The 23,648-nt window shown below is 40.1% G+C and overlaps 1 protein-coding gene across 29 annotated transcripts in view; it reads right to left on the bottom strand.

Moving 5' to 3' along the window:
• The window catches only part of KLF12 (Kruppel like factor 12), a 534,319-nt gene that overhangs the window by 430,748 nt on the left and 79,923 nt on the right, over positions 1-23,648 (bottom strand). For 14 of the 29 annotated variants that reach the window (XM_044927239.2, XM_044927234.2, XM_044927255.2 and 11 more), the window contains one exon: positions 8,424-8,522. The exons of 5 other annotated variants lie outside the window; for them this stretch is intronic. The gene's annotated coding sequence lies outside the window, so the exon portion shown is untranslated. Of the gene's footprint in view, positions 1-7,717; positions 7,828-8,423; positions 8,523-9,790; positions 9,853-23,648 lie in introns of all 29 variants that reach the window. 10 more of the 29 variants (XM_044927244.2, XM_044927236.2, XM_045162559.1 and 7 more) reach the window with 3 other exon arrangements.

The following is a 23,648-nucleotide window of genomic DNA, read 5'->3' as shown; positions in this document are numbered from 1 at the left end:
GCAGATTCTTTACTGCTGACCACCACGCAAGGCCACCTTCCAGCATAATGAAAGTAAAAGAATAAGCAGATGAGAGAAGGGAGAGACACACCACCTTCTCTCTCATACCCAGACAAGAGATACAAATAGGATCTGTAGAACTTGAGAGTAAAAGAGATTCATTTTCAAAACTCCAAACTACTTCCTAAAGCAAAAATTTCCACAAGCAACAGTTTTTCCCCTTCCATACGAAAAGCTTCCTCTGTACTTATCTAAATATGGGTGGTTGTATCTGCAACTCAGGCTGCTATATTCACTCCAAGGGATGAATTCCCTTTTAACATGTAAAGTCACACACTGAGACACACTAAGCCTACTGTATGCATCCATCCTTACAGCCTCCACCATGCACAAAGCATCCGTGGTCACACCAATTAAAACCCGCTAGACACACCCATTCAGGGCACGCAAGACTGAATCAATTTATTACACTTAAGATCATTTCCTAAGATTCATTTGTCAACATCTAACTCATTAACACTGGATCCCCATTTTTAGCATTAAATTTATGTTTTGCAACCTCATGCATTTTCTGGATAACAACTATACTACGTGGTCTGTAAATTCCAACTAACGGCGAGTGGACTCTCATTATCTGTGTTGACAATTCCCTACTTTGCGGAAGCCAATTTTAAGATAATATTTCTTTAAAATAGGAAATGTGTAAACTGTGGGTGAGAGATGATCTTTATAGAGTGGGGAACAGCCACGAATCCTATCACTGATGCTCCATCTGAGCCACCAGGGAAGCCCTTTTCTTGATTGTGCTGTGCTTAGTCACTCAGCCGTATCCTACTCTTTGTGACCCCGTGGACTGTGGCCCGTCAGGCTCCTCTGTCCATGGGGATTCTCCACGCAAGAGTACTGGAATGGTTGCCATGCCCGCCTCCGGGGGATCTTCCCAAGCAGGGATCAAACCCAAGTCTCCTGGATTGCAGGTGGATTCTTTACCACCTGAGCCACTAGGGAAGCCCATGAATACTGAAGTGGGTAGCCTATCTCTTCTCCAGGGGATCTTCCAAACCAGGAATTGAACCAGGGTCTCCTGCATTACAGGCGAACTGCAATGTAGGAATTGCATTCTTTACCAGCTGAACTACCAGGGAAGCACTTTCTACATTACTCAGCTATAAAAAGAAATACATTTGAGTCAGTTCTAATGAGGTGGATGAACCTAGAGCCTATTATACAAAGTGAAGTCAGAAAGAGAGAAACAAATAACATATATTAACCCACATATATAGAATCCAGAACAATGGTACTGATAAACCTATTTGCAGGGCAGCAATGGAGAGACAGACATAGAGAACAGAAACATCATTCTGCTATATGTCATAAATAATGTAGGAGCAACAGCCAAGCAGAGTCAGCACGATTAAAAGCCTATTGTGTGGCGGGGGAGGGGTGAGCAATCAAAGGGCAGCACGGGGAAGCCTTCTGCCTGTGACAGTGGTTAAATAAATCTGCACATGTGACAAAACCGTGCAGAACTACACATGCAAGCACACACATTAAGTACATGTGAAACTAGCAAAATCTGAATAAGCCTACAAGATTGGATCCATCTCTCGGCTTTGATTTTGCACAACAGTCACACAAAATATTACCATCAGGGGAAACAGGATAAAGGAGTTCCAGATCTCCCTTGTATCTCAGGAGTATAGTGGGCAAAATTCCCGTGAACCTCTAATTATTTAAAAATAAAATGTTTCAGAAAGAAAATCTGTCAGTAGGAAACAATGTCTGCTACACATATTAATACATACAATTAGTTGTACTCATTCAACCCACATTTATTAAGCACATACTATTGCTTGGCTCTGCTGGACATACCGGGGCTATCGACACAGAAATGATATCACCTTTGATCTTGAGAAACTCACAGCTGGTCATCTCCCAGGAAAGCAATATAAGAAGGGAAGAGAAGGTACAACGCAACTCCACATGGAGAGGTCATGTAAGGGTCTCCAGTTGGTCTACATCATTCAAGCTTTATATGAAAATGAATGTACTTGCCAATCACCACTCCATTCACAAAACAGATGACCAGAATAAAAGAGCCCTATTAACCTAAGGTTCACATCATTAAAAATCTTAACCCAGAGAATAGTTTTTGCTCAAGGTATGTCTGACTTAAGAGCAAATAAATATTCAGGTAAAATAAGCTGACTGCTTAACTAAGAAAGAAGGTTGTGTCTAACTTCAAACACTCTGTTTCTTTTAAATTGCTTTCTGAGCTATGTTTTGGAAATGTTAAAATTATTCAAATAAGATTTACAGCATAATGTAAAACATGTAAAACTGAGGGGTGATAACCTCCCAGGAAAAAAATGCTTAATATTATTAAAAGGCAGATTACTATTTTTCAAAATAGCTATGAATTCACTTTTCCTGTTACGTGCCTTCCTGGAAAAGTTTTGTAAAAGCAAACAATTTTGCTTTAAAGAAATAAGCTCTCTAAGAAGTACTGTCTCCCTGAATCTGATTATCAATTAACAATATGTCAATATCGTAATTTTAATTTATGAGTCCCTCTGACAAGTTGGCCTGGTAAAATCTTTGGATTCCCTCATACTTCTAATATCATACCTGGATAATGTTACACAAGAAAACATAATTTTGTAAGACATTTTAAAATAAAGAAATAATGCCATTCCTGTGCTTTCGTCTTATTAAAGATTTACTACAAAAAAAAATATTCCTTTTGGAAAAAGGACAAAACAAAAAAATAAAGGACTATTACTTAGAAATATTAGCTTTAGTAATATTTAGTAATATTAGCTTTCAAAAACTTAATGCAATTAAGAGAAAAATGGAAATGTTACAAATATCTCTAGCCTCAGCTTGAAAGATCACTGGACTAAGAGTGGAAGCAAAGATGGCCATGCTGACCACACAGAACTCGACCTGCACACACTACCATTTATATTGTCCCAAGCCTTTCTTGGTGAAAGTGAAAGAGGAGAGTGAAAAAGTTGGCTTAAAGCTCAACATTCAGAAAACGAAGATCACGGCATCTGGTCCCATCACTTCATGGGAAATAGATGGGGAAACAGTGGAAACAGTGTCAGACTTTATTTTTTTGGGCTCCAAAATCACTGTAGATGGTGACTGCAGCCATGAAATTAAAAGACGCTTACTCCTTGGAAAGAAAGTTACGACCAACCTAGACAGCATATTGAAAAGCAGAGACGGAGACGTTACTTTGCCAACAAAGGTCCATCTAGTCAAGGCTATGGTTTTTCCAGTAGTCATGTATGGATGCGAGAGTTGAACTGTGAAGAAGGCTGAGTGCTGAAGAATTGATGCTTCTGAACTGTGGTGTTGGAGAAGACTCTTGACAGTCTCTTGGACTGCAAGGAGATCCAACCAGTCCATTCTAGAGATCATCAGCCCTGGGTGTTCTTTGGAAGGAATGATGCTGAAGCTGAAACTCCAGTACTTTGGCCACCTCATGCGAAGAGTTGACTCAGTGAAAAGATTCTGATGCTGGGAGTAATTGGGGGCAGGAGGAGAAGGGCTGGATGGCATCACCAACTTGATGGACGTGAGTTTGAGTGAACTCCGGGAGATGGTGATGGACAGGGAGGCCTGGTGTGCTGCGATTCATGGGGTCGCAAAGAGTCAGACACAACTGAGCGACTGAACTGAAACCTTTCGCATGTGACGTATCGTCCATAAATCAACACAAAACAGTACCTTATAGTCAATTTATAAAGTACACAGGATGGCTTTCTCAAAAACAAACTCAGTAGAGCAAATCCTAAGAGCTATCACTACAAGGAAAAAAAAAAAAAACTTTTTTTTTGGGTGTGGGGGGCTATTTCTTATTGTATCTGTGTGATGATGGATAGTAACTAAACTTACAACAATCATTTCATAATGTATGCAAAGTCAAACCATTATGCTCTACACAGACTTATACAGCACTGTATAATCATATCTCAATAAAATTAGAAAAAGAAGATATGCAGGCAAAATTAATAAGACTTACTGTGTTACAGAATTTTTACCCTTTCCCTGTTAAGTAAAATATATTTTATCTAAAAAATTATCAAAAGACACTAAACAGACCTAAACAAATGACTGAAGAGACCAAGTTATGAGACTGAAAGTATTTTTTTAAAATGTACTTTCTCTCCAAAACTATGTTGTATACATTCAATGCAAGCCCAATAAGAATCTAGGAAGGGTCATCTTTGTCTTTTGGAAACTTGTAAGCTGACCAAAAATATATTCATAAGTATATAGGACCAATAAAAACCTAATTACAATTGTGGGGTGGGGGGAACCCATGAATGTCAAAAATCAAGTATAGTGTTAAACAGATATTCAGGTTGAAATAATCCAACTACAGGTATCACATACTGAAATCAATAAAGGGCAAATCAGACCTACAGGTTCCTTAGTTCACACGTTCCCTAACAAACAGCCATCAGAACATCATGTTCGCAAACTTAATCTGCCACAGGATATGGGAACAACTCATCACCACTTCACTTCTGTTTTTATGAGTCTACCATGTATCAGGCACGCTGCCAAGTGCTAAAATTCAATAGTCATCTAAAGCAGACAGGATTTGTGCCATCATGGAGAACGTTGCCAAGGAAGAAAGGTATGCTCGATGCCACCTGTGCATAAAATACAGGACTGCACACTCAGACCACCCACCACTCCTGAGAAGATCTGAGGCTCCAAGTGGCTGCACTGAACATCTGCAGTCCTGGACTGGGACACTGGATGGCAGAGACCTCGGGAGCCACCATCAAGCCAAAAACAGTTTCAGAAACAAAGTGGAGTCCAGTCGTACAAACTCAGTGCCAACGTAAGTATGCCTACAACTTCTCTCCTTTATTTTCAAACCACTTAAGACTGAACAAGAGGCTCTTAGAATACCTCATCCAGACACACTGAATGTGCTACATAACAAAGCTGTTGTTCTGAAGAGGTATTTTCTCCACAATTCCGTTATGGAGCTGTCCCCACTCCTTAAACACACACCCTTTAAACAGTCAGTTGTTTGATTCAGGTTTTCCACAGCTGAGGTGGTCAAAAAATGTTTCTAGTGAATATAGAAATAATCCTTGCTCAGCAAAGCAGGCTAGTGAAAGTGAAAATTTCAAGTGTTAGTCGCCCAGTCAGCGTCTGACTCTTCGCGACTCCATAGACTGTAGCCTGGCCAGGCTCCTCTATCCATGGAATTCTCCAGGCAAGAATACTGCAGTGGGTTGCCATTCCCTTCTCCAGGGGATCTTCCCGACCCAGGGATTGAACCCAAGGACCTCCAGCATTGCACGCAGACTCTATATCGTCTGAGAGAACCATCTCTTCTGATCTCCATTCATCCTCCCAAGTCTCCTTGACCTTAAAAGCTTGACATCAACCTTAACCCTCCTCCTCCACCCATATCCTTCCCATTCTATTAGTCGTCAAGCCCTATGCATCCTGAGAAAGGGGATCTTAAATTGATTCCTTTCTTTTCCCTTCTCACTGTCACAACAATTTCCACAGTGCTGGCAATGAATAAAATTCACACTACAACCCCAAACCACATCTCAAAAATTATTCCCCACCAGGTACACATCTGAACCAACAACCATACTCAACCACTTACGCACACCTTTCCTCCCAAGCACCTCTGGTTCCTTCTATCTCAAATATCTCTAAAAGAAATCCCATGTTCATAACTTCTCTTGAAAGCCACTTCCTCAAACAAATTATGTCCTAATTCTCTACCACCTCTGAACTCCCACAGTATCTTCTGCCATTCATATGCCTTGCAGTGTAGTTACTCACCTGAGTATTTAATATGGATGTATTTCACTTACGGATAAGGTTTTGTCCCACCCAGGTCAAGAATGTATCCTTGTGAATGCTGCGCACAGGAGATGACTGATAAATATTTATCAAATGGAACTGACCTTGAGTATTCACGTGAAAGTGCTGACTTATTCTCAAATGCAAGCAGTGGGTAAATGGGGCTAACATTTGGATGAGTGGGGAGACAGGAACTGTAGTACTTCAAGTGACAGCACAAACTGTGATTTCCTAAAACTCTTCAAAATCACCAACACCCGCAGCTCAACTTCATGAAAAAGAAATCCAACATCAAAGATACGGCAATAAGGAACTTTCCTGTTGGTCCAGTGGTTAAGACTTCGTGCGTCCAACGTAGGGGCCACAGGTTCAAACCCTGGTTGGGGAACTAAGATCCCACATGCCACAGGGCACGGTCAAAGAGTAAAAATAAATATATGGCAATAAAGTTCCCCCAGATCTCCGACTTATACACACACTCTCCTTCCCTCTCTCCCCCCTCACTCTGTCCCCACCTCTCTCCAAAGGAAAGGATAGATCTCAGGGCAGGATAGTATAGTTTTTACATCAGTCTCTAGAGTCAGAATGGTCCAATCTTGCCTTGCTATTGTGTGAATACAATCAAAGTATATAAATTATCAGCATCATAATTTCATCACCTGCAAAACAAATATTATGACACAGTACTTGCTTCACAGAAAATTGGTATATGCTTAAAAAGGCTATGTAAGTGTTTGCTACTATTATTTTCTGTTAATGTATTTGATTTATCAATAACTTACTTAAATATTTAGAATGATGTTATCTACTGGCTAATTCTTAATAGATAAGATCTCAAATGCAATTTACAGTGTGAGGACCCAATCCTGAAAATGAATCTGACCTGGGAGCATCTCTCCTGCCCAGCCAATAGTCCATGCTTTTACTGTAACAATGATATCAAGAAGTCAAAGGTCCTAAAGATTCCTAGAAGCTAACCCAGAAAAGAATCTCTCTTTTGACTCAGCTATGGTGAACATGTGGGAGTTAGGACTACAGGAATCCTAGTTACAGCCTCAGTTTGAATTGATTGAAAAAGGCTTAATGGATTGCTGAGTCTTAACATCAATTAAGTAAGACCTGATAAGTATGTCCAAAAGGGTAATAAAATAATTCAGAAAGCCCTCATAAATATGAAACATTAAATATTTGCAATGTGTCATTCAATCAAACAGATAAGATCTATGCTTCAGAGAACAGAAACTCATAAAGCATTTAAATGAACATGAGAAAAGCATTAACTGAGGCACAAATTAAAACTGAGATAGCACAATGATCTCTACGGGCAGGAACTTTACCACATATCCCAGGAGACATAGCAAAGTATGGAGAAATAAAAGTAAAATAGGAATCAGAGATTCAAGAAAACAGCAAAGGCTCCTCAGTTTAAAAAAAAAAAATTAGAAGAAAGGTATTAAGACCCCATGCATGATAAGCAATGTCTGACTAATTGACTGATTGACTAAAAACACTCTCCACAAGGTTAAACTGAAGATTCCCTTTGTGAAATATTATTTTTTCATTAAGTCTGTAAACTTGAAAGTTTGGATGAAGTACAGGTCTAGCACTGCTCAAGCTTTTCTAATTAGTCTGCTAACAGCCAGAAAAAAAATAAAATTAAGACCCTCATCCCTTGACAAATTAAGCCATTTCAACCATCAAAAAATAATGTGCTCAAATGCTTCAAAAGAATAGAATCTACTTAGAGATGGCTAAATATAGGTGTGGAGAAGGAGGACAAGGATAAGATAATTCATGGCAGCCTAATGGAGAGCCATTCTGTCCACGTTAATACAGTAGCAGTGAAAATGAAACAACTCACTTCAATTTCCTGACACACAGCAGACCTCGTCGGAAATTAACCTCTGTGTGTGCATGAGTATGTGTACACTCTCTGCTTCCATAATGGCTGCAGTGTTTTTTGATGTTTTCCTGAAATACAGGAAATCCAGATTATAGAAGGATCTTGATCCCTGACCAGGAAAACCAGTAAAAGCTACTGATCTCCCATTTCTAAAGAACTTGGTTGTTGTTCAGTCACTAAGCTATGTCTGACTCTTTTGCAACTCCATGGACTGTAGCCTACCAGGCTCCTCTCTGTCCATGGGATTTCCAGGCAAGAAAACCGGAATGGATTGCGATTTCCTCCCCCAGGGGATCTTACCGATCCAGGGATCAAACCCACCTCTCCAGTACTGGCAGGCTCAGTTCTTCACCACTGAGCCACAAGGGAAGCCCATTCTAAAAGCACTGAGTAATTAATGCAAAGGGACAAAATAGTATGTGCTATACCATTAGACAGGGTTTAAATTTTTCTCTAAGGAAGAGTTTCTTGACGAAGGTTTCTCAAGATTTTCTCTACTCAAGATAATATTTATGTTTTCAATAAAGACTAAAATGAGAAAATCGGGCTGTAGATCTAGTTATAATACATTAGGCAAGTGCTCAGAGCAACTGCTGTTTAAGTTGAGAGAAGAGAGTGAGGAGCATTATATCTATTAAATAGTCCTAAAGGGCTTCATGCTTACCAATAATCTTGTGAGGAATTTTGCATCTATTCTTATTGTCAGAAACAATACACAACAGTCTTTAGCAGATCATATTTCATTGTATGCCTTTTTGGCAAACTGCAAAAAAAAAGAAAAAATGATGTGATGAATAACTCCACCAGTCAGAACATTAATAAAAATTCTCTTATACTTTGCCCTTAGATAAATGACTCATGAGAAAGGCCAGGAAAATAAACCACCTCACAAAAAATATCAGAGAGAAAAACGTTCCCAAAATGCAGAGGAATGGAAGAGACACTACCCAGACACAGGCCTCTTAGTCCACAATCTGACCACAACTATTTCTACCCTCTTCCATTACCACCATTTTTCTTTGGGATCTCCAAGTCTACACCTATAAATGAGATAATAAAAACACCCCAGCCGCAATAAGCACACCATGTACCCAGTTCTTGGTTTCTAATACCATTCTCTAATAAAAGAAACCAGGTCTTACAAAGAAATGGCTGATTGTAGGACTGAGGCAGGAGATACACAAGATGAGCATGTAACATCTTAAAGACCCAGAAAGTAGAGAAGAGGAGGGGAGAGGAGGGGAAGGGGAAGACAAAGGGAAAGGGACGGAAAGACAAGAGAAAAACAAAAAACACACAAAAACACAATTAAGGGAGTTTGTCAAACGATACAAGGCCCAAAGAAAAGAGTTCCCAGTGCCAACCAAGTACAATTTGAGTAACAAAATTAAGTAGTATTAGATTATAACTGAAAGCATAAAATAAACAGCCATAAGTCTAGGAAATAGCAACCCACTCCTGTGTTCTTGCCTGGAAAACCCCATGAACAGAGAGGAGCCCAGAGGGCTACAGTCCATGGGGCCACAAAGAGACTTGACTTACTGACTAAACAACAAACAGCGAAGTCTATACTAATATAAAGGTTTAGATAAAAAGAGACAGATAGATAATAAGGTACAATGGACAAATCTCATGAGCTGAAGAAGTCCAAATAATTTTTGTATACACTTCACCCTCAAGGAGAAACCATTACACCCTACTCTTCAAATATGAGACACACAGTGACTTCCTTCCAAAGGGTAGTAACAGTAAGGAAAGAAAGGAAGAGGATAACATTACAGTGGAGAAACTTGACCAACCCTATCTCAGCCAGGTAACCCAGGTCAGCATCAACAGTGATAAATCATTCTGACCGAATGTACTGTTGATCTGACGTCATGACAATGCCACTTTAGCTCTGTGACCCTCCTCTCAAAATCCTTTAAGCCAAGACTAATCATGAGAAGGACACACACCAGTTGAGATTCACCCTACAAAACATTAGTCCGGTATTCCACAAACTGTCAAGGTCATGAAATACAGGAAACGTACCATAGCCACGAGAGGCCAAACAGGTATGACCCCAAAATGTAGTGTGGGTGCTGGATGAAATCCTGGAACAGGAAAAGGACAGTGGGTAAAAACTGAAAAGATGGGAAGCAGGTATGAACTTATTATAATAATGTGTCTGTATTGGTTAAAAAACTGCAATAAACATACCATAGGAACAAAGCTTTTCTAACAAGGGTGTAGGGTATAGGAAAACGCTCTGTGCTCTTGTCACATTTTCTTCTATAAATCTAAAGTTTAAAAAAATAAATATATATATATATATAAAGTTTATCTTTAAAAATGCCTGACTCACCTCTATGCAAGGCTTTCTTTTTAAGTTTATGGAAGAGGAGTTACTGTTCAATGGATATAAAGTTACAGTAATACAAGAAGAGCAAGTTCTAGAGATCTGCTCTACAACACAGTAAATATAACTAACAACATTATGTTGTCCACTTAAAAATTTGTTAACACGGTATGTCTCATTTTAAGTGTTCTTGAGCAACTGAACTGAACCATAAAAAAAAAAGGCAAGGAGACACAAACTCTTGGAAAGTGATGGATATGTTTACTACCTTGATTATGGTGATGATATAATGGGTGTACACAGATGTTCAAACTCATCAAATTACATACATTAAATATGTGCAGTTTTTTGTGTATCATACTTCAATAAATCTGTAAAGAACATTTATAGAAGTACTTAGTTTGTTCACAGGCTACAACACCTGTATTCTTAAAATGTATTTTAAAAATTATACTTTTCCATTTGTTTTCCAAAAGAAACGATATATTTCATTTCATTTTGAGGGACTCTTGAGATTCGCTTTTCCACCCGATTATAAGAAACTTGAGTCAACTGTGATTTTGGGTGGGGCTTTTCAGGAGGCTCATGGGAGAAAAAGAAGAGTTACTGGCAAAGATTACAAATTGCAAATGAGTTCCATTAGGTTGTTTCTTGACTATAGTTGAGACAGTCTGCTACGATACACTGTAACCACTCTAATAAGGAATGCTTAATTATCACTAAGAAATGATCTCTATTAAAATTATATTGTGATTTTTTTTTTAACCACAGGTATTTTTATCTGATCATCTTACTATCTACTATTCTGTACAGGCAAAGAATACTTTGTACATTCTTGCTGCATTATTAATTTTATTTTTATCTCTTAACTGTCACTGATTTGCCTCATGAACAAAATGAATAAAATCATTCATTTAACATTCATTACATTGTTTGGAAAAAACTACTGAAAAACACAGAAAAAGCAAGAAAGTAACATATATATATTTTAAAATCACAGCAACATGATGGGTAATTATATATAATGCAACCAAACATATATTTATTTTCCCAGCATCTTCTCAGAACCAGCCCCTCCTTCATTCCAGAGAAATTCCATGTAGTCCCTGGGTCTGGGAATGGATGTCCCTCTGCCTGGAGCTCAGGAATGGGCATGTGACCCTGGTCTAACTGAGCATCCTTCCCCTGGTCCCCTTTGACTGGTTTAGGGAACAGGCAATAGGGACAACTGTTAAATTATCAGAAAAAGTGCTTGCTCTTTCTCTGAGAATATACATGTCTTCATGACAGAGGAAACCAGAAGTCATACTGTTGCCACATATGAACAGTCTGAGAATAAAGCAAGCAAAAGTAACAAACCTGAAAAGCGAATAGAGAAGGAGAGTACTAATGACATAATTTAAACTGCTTCATGGAGCAGGACTTAAGACCGCTTCACCTCTTGGATGAACCCATTCCCATAAGCCAATAAGCCTTAAACCTGTTTTCGATTAAGCAAGTATGCATCGCTCTATCAGTTAAGATTGGGTTTAGCTGCAAGTGTCAGCAAACAAGCAGACTTAAAAGGACGGTGGCTTAAAAGGACGGTGGCTTTAGACACACATAACTGCAGCCTGTATCTCTAGCATTCAGAATGCCGAGCTGGTAGGGAAGTCCTCCTCCCCCAAGTCTTACAGGACCGCGTGCAATGCAGCTTACCAGGACAGCCATTCCAAGAATCTGACCCCCTCTCATGGGTTTAAGATGACAGCTAGACCTCCTGCCATTGCATCAGCATGCCACACACAGAAAGAAAGAAGGGAGGAAGCCATGAGGTGACTTCACAGGTGGGTTCCTAGCTGCCACTTACATCTCACTGGCTAGAACTTCCTCAGTCACCTCTAGAAGCTAGAAAATGTCACCTCTAGAAGCTAAAAAATGTCAGTCATCTTTATTCTGGGAAGCCATACACTCCAGAAAAAAATTCTATTATCACAGAAGGAGGAAAGAACAGATATTTCAAGACTATCAGCCTCTGCCAGTCTGGGTTTCTACAATTTCCAACCAAGACAACGTATACAAATCATATGCTACATAATAGGTGTTCTTTCAATGACTGTAATTTAAAACAAAGAGAGAAACTTTTAAGGCATTAAATCACTGCGGTACTTCCGCTGTGTGACTCTCACACAACAATACACACCCTCAGAATCCAGTAGTGTTAACATCTAACTTCACATTTTGGAAAATTAAAATTTTGAGAGCAGAGCTTTATCACATGGTCCAAGTTTGTTAACATAAGGATAGAAACTCAATAAGGAACTAAAACTACAATATATAAGGAAATTCAAAGAAAAAGACAAGAAACTCTACAGAAAATCTGCTAAAACATATGGATAAATGATTGACAGAAAGGGAAACACAAAGAGCCAACAAGAATATGACTTTCGCATTAAGAAAGAGCAGATTGATGATACACACTGACTTTTACTCTCTCTCCAATTCAAATAAAATGAGAGGTAATAGATTTTTCTTCTGGCACAGGATGTGAGATGAGTCAATAATAGCAAATACATATATATATATGGAAAGGCAAAAAGCAGATGGAGGTAAGGTAAATGATTTAGCAGACCCCAGAAAGCTGAAGGAAGCTCAGCCAATTGGGAGGAAAACTGAGAAGCAACTCACTTAACCAACAAAACCTTCCAGAATCTCAGAGGCTGTCAGTTCCATGTGAGTCTAGAAATGGGGGTAAAGTTAAGCTATAATAGGGAGACTGGTTGACAATGCCTCTGAGAATTAGTTAGATCTTCCAATACTTCACTGAATGCACATGACTGCCCTCTTCAATCCTGGAAGAGGAATACTTTGGTCTCTGGATAGAGGAAAGCATGGGGCCTCTACTTGGGAGTCCTGGGACTCTGTGAGGGTGGGGAAATCATACAGAGAACAGAGTTGGGGGCAAGCAGAGTGCTGAGATGCCCAGTTTTCTTCCCATTCACGTTTCACATGGCTGCCTGGCCTATACCTGTAGGCAGGAGTCTGGAAGATCTGTCTATGAGAAGCTAACTGGTCCTAGAATCAAGCCTACAGATACCTCCTGCCACCAGGGGCTCAACAAGCCATAGTCCAGCCAGGTGACTCTGCTGAGAAGCCCACATTCTAACGCAGAGCTTATAGGAAGCTGTTTGCTGCTCCCATCAGAGATTATGGCGATTGTAAATGCATTCAAAAACAAAAAGAGGACATCATGAACAAAGGATTACTGTAAGAACAACAAGTGCTTTTGGAAATTAAAAATGTGACAGTAGAACAAAATGATATAAATAAAAGGATGGGAAGATGATGATGACATGACCATTCAGAAAGTAGAAGCAAAGACAGAACAGGAGCAAAATAATAATTGGAATTGAAGAAAAGTGGCATTGAAGTCCAGGATTTCAACCTGGGAATACGGGCGTTAAAGAGGAAACAGAACGGGGAGATGAGGACAGCATGAACCAGGCACGACCCTGCCATGCTCCCCAAACTCCCTGAACTGAACAGATGATAAGAAATTTTGAAGGAGCCAGCTTTGGAGGAAACAGTATTCCTGGATCCTCTGACATATCCCTATCTGGTTGCTTGCTATCTGAACTCAGTAAATGAATCAATTTGGATAACAAGAGATTTGTGTATTTGAAAAAAAAATTTTTTTCCATAAAATAAAGATTTAAAAGTGGACAGAATGCTGAACCAGCTGCAAATGATAGAACCTGCAAAATTTGATGAAAACTGATCATACACATATGTGATGAAAAACTGCATATCCTCGAGAAATTCAGGACTCCTGCAACAGGAAGAGCCTTCTACAAGATTCCAAAGAGAGAGAAAAGGCAAGAGGGGAGGGGAAAGGAAAGGTCAGCAACAGAAGTACTGAGAATCATAATGGCATCCAAATGGAAGCTGGAGTGGAGGAATACCTTCAAAATCCCAAAGCAAAATAACGTGCCACCCTGTGTGCTGCAGACCCAACTATGCCATCAATCAAATACAAAAGTAAAGATATGCTAGATGTCAAACATGTACCTCTCCTACAAGACTCTTCTCAGGAAAGAGGAGACGAAAAGCAAAGGAGGTCAACAGAGGAGGAGGAACCAGGAGATAAGGAGACAGATGGCTCAAGAGAGAGGAAAAGGACTGACAAGTATGGGGCCGCAGGGCCACAGCTGTGTGCGAGGCAGGGCAGTGCCAAGACGCCAAGAAGAAGGCCCTGACGCAACACGAAGGCAAAGAGAAGAGAATCAGACAACTCAGGACTAGAGGAGGGATAAGAATTTTCAAAAACTCAGCAAATGAAAATCCTGACAATACAACCTACAAGAAAGGAAGAGTAAACGTTGACCTTTGAGGAGCGTCTCCATAGTTGTAATTATGTGAACACTTAATATGGATTGAACCAGAGCTGACACAATTACAGTGGAGAGACAGCAAAGCTGTGGGTTTGGTACACAGAGCAGGTGGGAAATGGTTCAATCCTGTTCACACACCGGAAATCCACAGATAAGGGCAAACACTAAAGGAAACAAAAGACAAGCTAAGTAATGCATACGAGTTAGAGATACAAAGGGTTTTTTTTTTTAATTGGAGTACAGTTGATTTACAGTGTTAAGTTTCAGTTGTACAGCAAAATGATTCAGATAAACATATACATGTATCTACTCTTTTTTAGACTCTTTTCTCATATAGGTCACCACAGAATATTGAGTAGAGTTCCCTGTGCTGTAACAGGAGGTCCTTGTTGGTTATCTCATATATATTTAATAGTAGTATGTATATGTTCATCCCAAGCTCTTGATTTATCCCCCCAACACATTTCCCCTTTGGTAACCATCAGTTTGTTAGACAGTGGAGAGCATTTCCTCAGAGAATGGAAAAACAAGAAAAGACTTGTCGCTGTTTATTAACCGGCTGTGGTGGTCAATCTGTTTAAACTACGTGCAAACCAACTTTTGATAAAAGCAAAAGAACAAAGTAAGGATTTCTGACAGAATTAAGAGGGCACACCATGTGGAGTCATGCACAGTGAAGAGACGTAATACATGTCTAGGGCCATAAGGATGTGTAGAAGCCAAGACTAAAAATACACTGTGGACCAACCGTATCGCAGTGGTGGAGCTGGATGGGGGCAAGCAGTTCACACCAGAGGAGCTGACTTCATATAGAGAAGATGCAAAGCCTTTAAGAGATCTGGGGCAGAGGATCCAGGTGACAAGTTTAGGACAATAAATCTGACAGCACTGAGCAAGCGGCTCTGGGGAATGACGCAGAGACTCCAGTTAGAATATTTCACCAGTCCAAGTAAGAGTTAATTAGGGTCTGAATATCAGAAGCAGAAGAAGATAAGAAGAGCTGGCAAGAATACAAAGAAGAACTATACAAAAAAAAAGATCTCCATGACCCAGATAACCACGATGGTGTGAAGACTCACCTAGAGCCAGACATCCTGGAATGTGAAGTCAAGTGGGCCTTAGGAAACATCACTATGAACAAAGTTAGCAGAGGTGATGGGATTCAAACTGAGCTATTTCAAATCCTAAAAGATGATGCTGTGAAAGTGCTGCACTCAATATGCCAGCAAATTTGGAAAACTCAGCAGTGGCCACAGGACTGGAAAAGGTCAGTTTTCATTCCAATCCCAAAGAAAGGCAATGCCAAAGAATATTCAAACTATTGCACAACTGCACTCATCTCACATGCTAGCAAAGTAATGCTCAAAATTCTCCAAGCCAGGCTTCAATAGTACATGAACTGTGAATTTCCAGATGTTCAAGCTGGATTTAGAAAAGGTAGAGGAACCAGAGATCAAATTGCCAACATCCGTTGAATCATCAAAAAAGCAAGAGAGTTCCAGAAAAATATCCACTTCTGCTTCATTAACCACAATAAAGCCTTTGACTATGTGGATCACAACAAACTGTGGAAATTCTGAAAGAGATGGGAATACCAGACCACCTGACCTGCCTCCTGAGAAATCTGTATGCAGGTCAAGAAGCAACAGTTAGAACTGAACATGGAACAACAGACTGATTCCAAATTGGGAAAGGAGTACGTCAAGGCTGTATTTTGTCACCCTGCTTATTTAACATATACAGAGTATATTATATTATATACATATTTAACATATACAGAGTATATCATATACAGAATATATCATGTGAAATGCCAGACTGGATGAAGCACAAATTGGAATCCAGATTGCCGGGAGAAATATCAATAACCTCAGATATGCAGATGACACCACCCTTATGGCAGACAGTGAGTAGGACTAAAGAGCCTCTTGATGAAAGTGAAAGAGGACAGTGAAAAGATTGGCTTAAAACTCAACATTCAGAAAACTAAGATCATGTCATCCAGTCCCATCACTTCATGGCAAATAGATAGGGAAACAATGGAAATGGTGAAAGACTTTATTTTCTTGGGCTCCAAAATCACTGCAGATGGTGACTGCAGCCATGAAATTAAAAGACACTTGCTCCTTGGAAGAAAAGCAATGACCAACCTAGACAGCATGCTAAAAAGCAGAGACATTACTTTGCCAACAAAGGTCCACCTAGTCAAAGCCATGGCTCTTCCAGTAGTCATGTGTGGATGTGAGAGTTGGAATATAAGGAAAGCTGAGTGCTGAAGAATTGATGCTTTTGAACTGTGGTGTTGGAAAAGACTCTTGAGAGTCCCTTGGACTGCAAAGAGATCAAACCAGTCAATCCTAAAGGAAATCAGTCCTGAATATTCATTGAAAGGACTGACGCTGAAGCTGAAATTCCAATTATTTGGCCACCTGATATGAAGAACTCACTCACTGGAAAAGACCCGGACGCTGGGAAAGACTGAAGGCAAGAGAAGAAGGGGACGACAGAGGATGAGATGGTTGGATGGCATCACCAACTTGATGGATATGTGTTTGAGCAAGCTTCGGGAGTTGGTGATGGACAGGGAAGCCTGCCGTGCTGCAGTCCATGGGGTCGCAAAGAATCAGACACAACTGAGCAGCTGAACTGAACTGAATATCCATAAAGGTAAAGGATAATATAATAAGGCAGGGAGAATAAGAGAGAGGGTAATACTCACTAGAAATCAAGGGGATACATATCAAAGTAATCTATTTCTTTTTATCTATCAGAATGGTGTAAAATTAGAAAGGAGAACAGTGTTAAGTCTTTGCAGTGATCTGGGAAAAAGGAAAATTTTACACACAGCTGGTGGAAGTTTAAACTAGTCGAGTCAGTATAGAAAAAATAAAAATATGGTGTTAATTAGTGAAATTAAGTATGTTTAAGCCCTATCTGATCATTCATCATAAAGACACCTGTTTCGAAATCTTTAAGGCAACACTGTACTGATGGGAGCTGAAGGCACTAAGCTGGCATTAGGGAATGGAAAAGTAAAATAGTAAGGGAATGTTATGAAATACTACGCCAAAGTGAAAACTGACAGCAAACTGGATCGTAAAATTGGAACTTAAAAATACAGTGTTGGGTGAGCACTGTAAGAAAGAAAAATGAGTTTTATAGCACAGAACCAGTTATGAACATTACAACACACACATGTGCACACACATACACAAACACCACTGACTACTCTGCAAGGACTCCTGCACACATACTCCACATCAGAATGCATGCTTGGCTGGTGGTGAGGAGCAGGGCCTGACCAAGGGAAGAGGAGTGCAAGAGCACACCAAAAGAGCAAGGAAGTAACGTGAATACAGCAGGAGAGGAGCCTTCCTCTCCACAAAGAAAGGTAAAGCATGATGGACTCAACTATCTACAGCGGAGGATCCAAAACACCATCACCATTCACCCCTAAACCCCGCCCTCAAAGACAAAAGACAAAGACCAGAACTGAGATGAAGTAGAAGGAAATAGGGGCTTCCCAGGTGGCGCCAGTGGTAAAGAACCTGCCTGCCAATTCAAGAGATATGAGAGACGCAGGCGGGTTCAGTCCCTGGGATGAGAAGGTCTCCTGGAGGAGAGCACGGCAACACACTCCAGTATCGTTGCCTGGAGAATCCCACGGACAGAGGAGCCTGGCAGGCTACAGTCCATAGGGTTGCAAAGAGTTGGACACAACTGAAGAAATATAGGATGTGTCAAATTAAAAACAAAAAAAAAAAAAAAAAAAAAAGGTTTGGAATCAGAAAACACATACTCCAAGTCTGGCTCCCAAACCTTTCTAGGTATATCGTCTGAAACAAATTATGTATTTTCTACATTATGTACCTTCTCTGCCTCATTTTCCTTATGCATAAAAAAAGGAAGATACTGTAACTTCTTACAATAACTGTGAGAATTAAACTAGAAAACTTCCCATCAATGTCAGGTTGCTTTTAAGCCCAGAAGCTGGAAGACAGTCTAAATTTAAAGTAGCCCTCATGTGGCATCACAAACGTGGTACACAGTTTGTTAGCCTCTCACACCATGCCACAGGCATGCAGGCTCGTGGTGCTCACCTGCTGCCCAGCAGACAATCCTGAGAATTAATTTTGAATCAAATAAAAAAGGTTTCTTCTGTTTTTTTGGTACGTTTTCTACTAGTCCCACTCTTGAGAAGGCTAATTCTACTGAAAAGAAGCTTTCTGACACTCCATGGAAAGGAAATCACAATTGGTCCATTTATCAACACTGAGAATCAGGTTAATACCCCAGGAAGCAGGCTACCTTACCCACCCAACGTCATACCGCATTGTCTTGGCCTGAAACACTGCATATACAATTCAAATGGGAGAATTCTTTCCCAGAAGCAAGTTTCTATTTCAGTTCCCTAAATTTTAAAGGCAATGTCCCTTGGACATGATCAGGCCACTCACAGCCATGAGTCAAGAATCAAGAAGAATCAAACATAATCCCTACTAGATAGTGTCATCCCTCCTATTCTCCCATTATCACAGCTGAGGGAGAAAGCTGGAGGGCATTGGCTTTCTCTCCCTTGCATATAACCTGCTCATTTCTGTCTCCAAAAATTCCAAGGTACTCCGCCCTTCAGCTGCTAGGCCTCTCCTCTCCATCTCTGCCAATCAACACCTGGCTTTCCCTCCAAAACCTCTGGAGTCTTCCCTGTGCTCTCCATCCACCACGGCCACACCAGCATTCACTTAAACTTATGCACATTAACTTATACCGAATCAGGAAACAGCCGTATTATCAGGAAACTCTATATAGAGATTTTCTTGGTCTATACTTATAATAAGCATCTTTAGATGTTGTTTTGCTGTTGTTCAGTTGCTGAGTCATGTCCAACTCTTTGCCACTCATGAACTGCAGCATACCAGGCTTCTCTGTCCTTCACTATCTCCCAGAGCTTGCTCAAATTCATGTCCACTGAGTATGTGATGCTATCTAACAATCTCATCCTCTGCCGCCCTCTTCTCCCTTTGCCTTCAATCTTTCACAGCATCAGGGTATTTTCCAATGAGTCAACTCTTCAGATACTTGTTATCATAAACTGAAACACCTAAAATAATTAAAGACGGACTATGTATCACAGTAGGTTAATATAGTATCTAACTGAATTTTATTAAATACAACGTTCATAGAGAAAAGTTTTTTTATTTGCCATTTGTGGTGAAAAACTATACTCCAAACATAATTTATACTTAATACATATTCCATATAATAGAACTCTCAACTTTCCATAAAACTGTAAAAATCATGATGGCAAGAAATACCACCTACCACTATAAACAGTACCACTGCCACTACCAATGAATGACAGTAATATAATAATAAACAATAAGGACTATGATGTGTCAGGGATCATACTAAGTCTTTTCAATGTATTAACTCATTTAACATCCAGCAACCCCAGGAGGCAGGCTTAGCATCCCTATTTCACAGAAAAGGAATCAGCATAGAGAGAAGGTCAAGACTGGCCAAAGTCACACGCTCAATAAGCCAAGAGACCAATAAGCCAAGAGACCGTATGCAAAGACAAGCAGTGAGAGGCTAGAGCTGTTTCCCATCAACACACTGCCCCCACTGGCTTCCTAAAGCCAGACAGATGCTGCGTGAACAGTGGCACTCCCCTACCTGGGTACCGGGCTTCACACACAGCAGATGTTAAGTATAAAATGAATGCCTGAAATTTTAAATTACTGCACTGACCTCTCTGGATGAGAAAATGTGCTAAAAATACTGCTGAAAAGTATATGAGTAGACGGATGAGAAGGAAAGGGAGGTGGAGGAAAATCAGAAAACCTTTTGGCATGTCTGAAGGAAGAGAAAGAATGCAGGGTAAAGGGGACTAGAGACTCATTCATTGAACAACTGGAGACAAACTCATTTTGTGGGACAAGTGACTACAGAATATTGTTACGGGCATTTAAAGCCTTGTTTATTAGTTATAAGAAAAGTAATTTAAGTTACAATTTTTTGTACAAAATCCCAATCCCGGTAAATTTTTCTGTGTACCATCAATAAGATAGGATTGTTGCTGTTGTTTAGTCATGCCCAACTCTTCGTGACCCCATGGACTGTAGCCCACCAGGCTCCTCTGTCCCCAGGCAAGAATACTGGAGTGGGTGGCCATGCCCTCCCCTCCAGAGGATCTTCCAGACCCAGGAATGGAACCTGCGTCTCCTGCACCGGCAGGCAGATTCTTTATACCACTGAGCCGCCAGGGAAGCCCATAAGCTAGGATTAAGGTATGTTAAATTTGAAACTGCTCCTGTCTCCAACAGGTATTTCAGACAACTCACAGCATCAAAAGTCTTAGACCCAAAGGGGTTAAAAACAAAACACAGAAAGTCCAGCTCTAACTCCAAAGACTAACAACCACCCAGCTAGGCAAAACAGCAAGGATGATTCACAAAGGAAAGTCAAAGCAACTAACTCAGAGTGATCATTTAAACTTCTAGATGCTTTAGCCAGAAATAATTTATGCACAATACAGAATATAAAAAAAAGTTCAGGGCCCTGTTGTTAGGAGCTGGCGTTTTCTCATCAGCAACTTCAGCGCCGCAGAGAAGCAGCTCACTGAGGTCCACATAGCTCCCTCGCAGAGGCCGCGTCCAAAACCTGGCAGGGACAGAAGGGGCAAGCAAGGAAGGCTGGGGACGTGGAAACGTGGTTTCAAGACGACAAAACACAAGCAAACCTTTGGGATTGGCACGTCAGATGACTCATTCTACAAATGAGAAAACACCTCATGACTTACCCAGGAGCACGCTACTAATGAGAGACAGCTTCAAGATCAGAGCCCAGGGCAGCTGTACTGCAGCCTCCCTGTTCATGCGATTGTTTTGATGTTCTGAACACAGTACATACTTTACTGACTACATTAGACTCTCCAGAAAATGAAAAGCCCCGAGTTAATTTCCATTCTTGACAGAACTGCTCATTCCTCATTTCCCCAAGTGAAAACGAAAGGAGTACACGAGGACCTACTGTACAGCCCGGGACACTCGACTCCGTTCTCTGTAATAACCTATATGGGAAAAGAATCTGAAAAAGAATGGATCTATGCATATGCATAACTGAGTTACCCTGCTGTACCACTGAAACAAACACAACACTGTAAATCAACTACCTGCCAAAATCATATAAAAATTGTAAAAATAAAAAAACAAAAGCAAAAGGAATACCCCTGTGATCTTACTAAGACTGACTCACAAACTTAAACATCTTCAAAGTACAGCTATCCTAATTAAAAATTAATGAGCAAAGATTTGATGTTGAAGAAGATAAAAATCCCATTGTTACACTGTACTTCATATTTACGCATGACATCTATTCCAAAGCATCATGACATTGCTATGAACAAAGTGCAGACTAATTATAATAATTAACATCTTATGGGCAGGGAAAGAGAAGTTAAATTTTTTGTTCAAGGGCATCTACCAGGATGGATAAGAGTGACTGAAACTCTTCATGTCCCAGGAAACCTTGACATCACTGACGACATTATTATATATTTAAAAAACATGACAAAAATCATATCAAGAGAAACAATCAAAGGAAAGTTAATTGGAAGTTTCAGGAAGTCAAAATCTGCCCTTTACATTCTCCCCAAAATGCCTTGCAGTCTTAACAACAAGTAAGTTGGAAATTTAAGACTTCTGCTTCTCAAATCCATTCTAGTCACTTAAAAAAAGCAAAACCCTGGCTAAAAAGCAACTTATTAGAAGAAGAAAAAATACATGGCGCTTGTGTTAATGGACCACAAAAACAAATCAATGCAAGGCATTTACTTTGCCATCAAAGTATCTGAGGATACTTGTAAATTGTTTTTTTCCTGGTTCTTTACAAGATGTCACAGAAAGCAACAAGGTTTACCCCAGTAGGTATGGTTTCTGTATCAATGTGCACAGATGATGCTTATCTCTGGAGTTTGCACACAAATTGCAGGCACTCAAGATTCTTTAACCTACTCCCCAGGGCAGTATAATAGGCCTTTCAGCCTTTGGTCTTAACTTCTCTGCAGGCAGAGTGCTCTGTGGCTCAGCACCTGAAACAACCAAGACACATCCAAAGAGAGATTTACATTTAACAGAGTGGGGTATGGGTAAGCAATGATGACAGAAGAAACAGCAGCACTCATCTACCCCAAACACAGCTGTTCCCAGCAACAGCCAGCCAGGAAGCAAGGGCTATAATGCACCAAGCCCAGGACCAGGATGAAGATTGGCACAGGAAGACTCAGGAATGGGCCCAACAAGCAACAGTGGATTGCACAGATGGGCAAGGAAGGCAGAGGACACAGTGATGGGAAGCATCAAGTGTTAAGTGAGGCCATCCGCTTTAAAAGTGATTCTCAACCCCGTTCAGGGAAGATGGACACGCTTGGGACCACGGATACAGACAAACGCAACACCCGCCTGAAGAGTGAAAGGGAAAAGGAAAAGGTCAAGCAGCTCCCACCCAGAGAAGATGCTTGTAATAGGATGTAAGAGGTGTGGGAAGTACAGGGGAAGAAGGAAAAGAGGGGTATGGAGGAAAACAAGGAGAACAGCATGGAGCCCCTGCTAGAATTTGAAGTGAAAACCATGAACCATATTGAGGGCACACACCAAGGCATCAGTTGTGCAACATACATGTAACCCAAATTTCACTGACTGTCACTTCTTTCTGAAGCATCTGTTAGGAGATTTTTTTTTTTCCCTGTATGTTTGCTGGTAGTTTTTAAGGCCTGTTTTTATTGCTCACTTGTCATTCTACTTACAGTAAAGATTAATAACACTGCATATGGTGTGTGATGAATAAGAAATCCAACTTATATGGCACTAGGTATAAAATTATGCAGTTTATCCCTTTGAGTATGTACGAATCCTATTTAACATGAAGAGTTTCCTAAGCAGAGAAAAGAAGTGAAACTTATTCATGTATTTGTCATGCTCTGGTCTGCAAATAGGCTCAGAAAAGTAATCTGTGAAAATGAAAATTGTGTTACCCGACTCTACTGTCAAACTGAAAAATGTTATTTCAAAGTTACAGTAAACTTCAACTCATCCAAAATCTACTCAACCAAAAAGCCAAGATTACCATAATTTGTTTTGCTTTAATTCTACATGTAAAAGAAGAGTGGAAAAATATTGAA

This window comes from Bubalus bubalis, chromosome 13, assembly GCF_019923935.1.
Source record: "Bubalus bubalis isolate 160015118507 breed Murrah chromosome 13, NDDB_SH_1, whole genome shotgun sequence".
In the NCBI taxonomy this organism is placed as follows: domain Eukaryota; kingdom Metazoa; phylum Chordata; class Mammalia; order Artiodactyla; family Bovidae; genus Bubalus; species Bubalus bubalis.
This window is presented reverse-complemented; position numbering and strand designations above follow the sequence as displayed.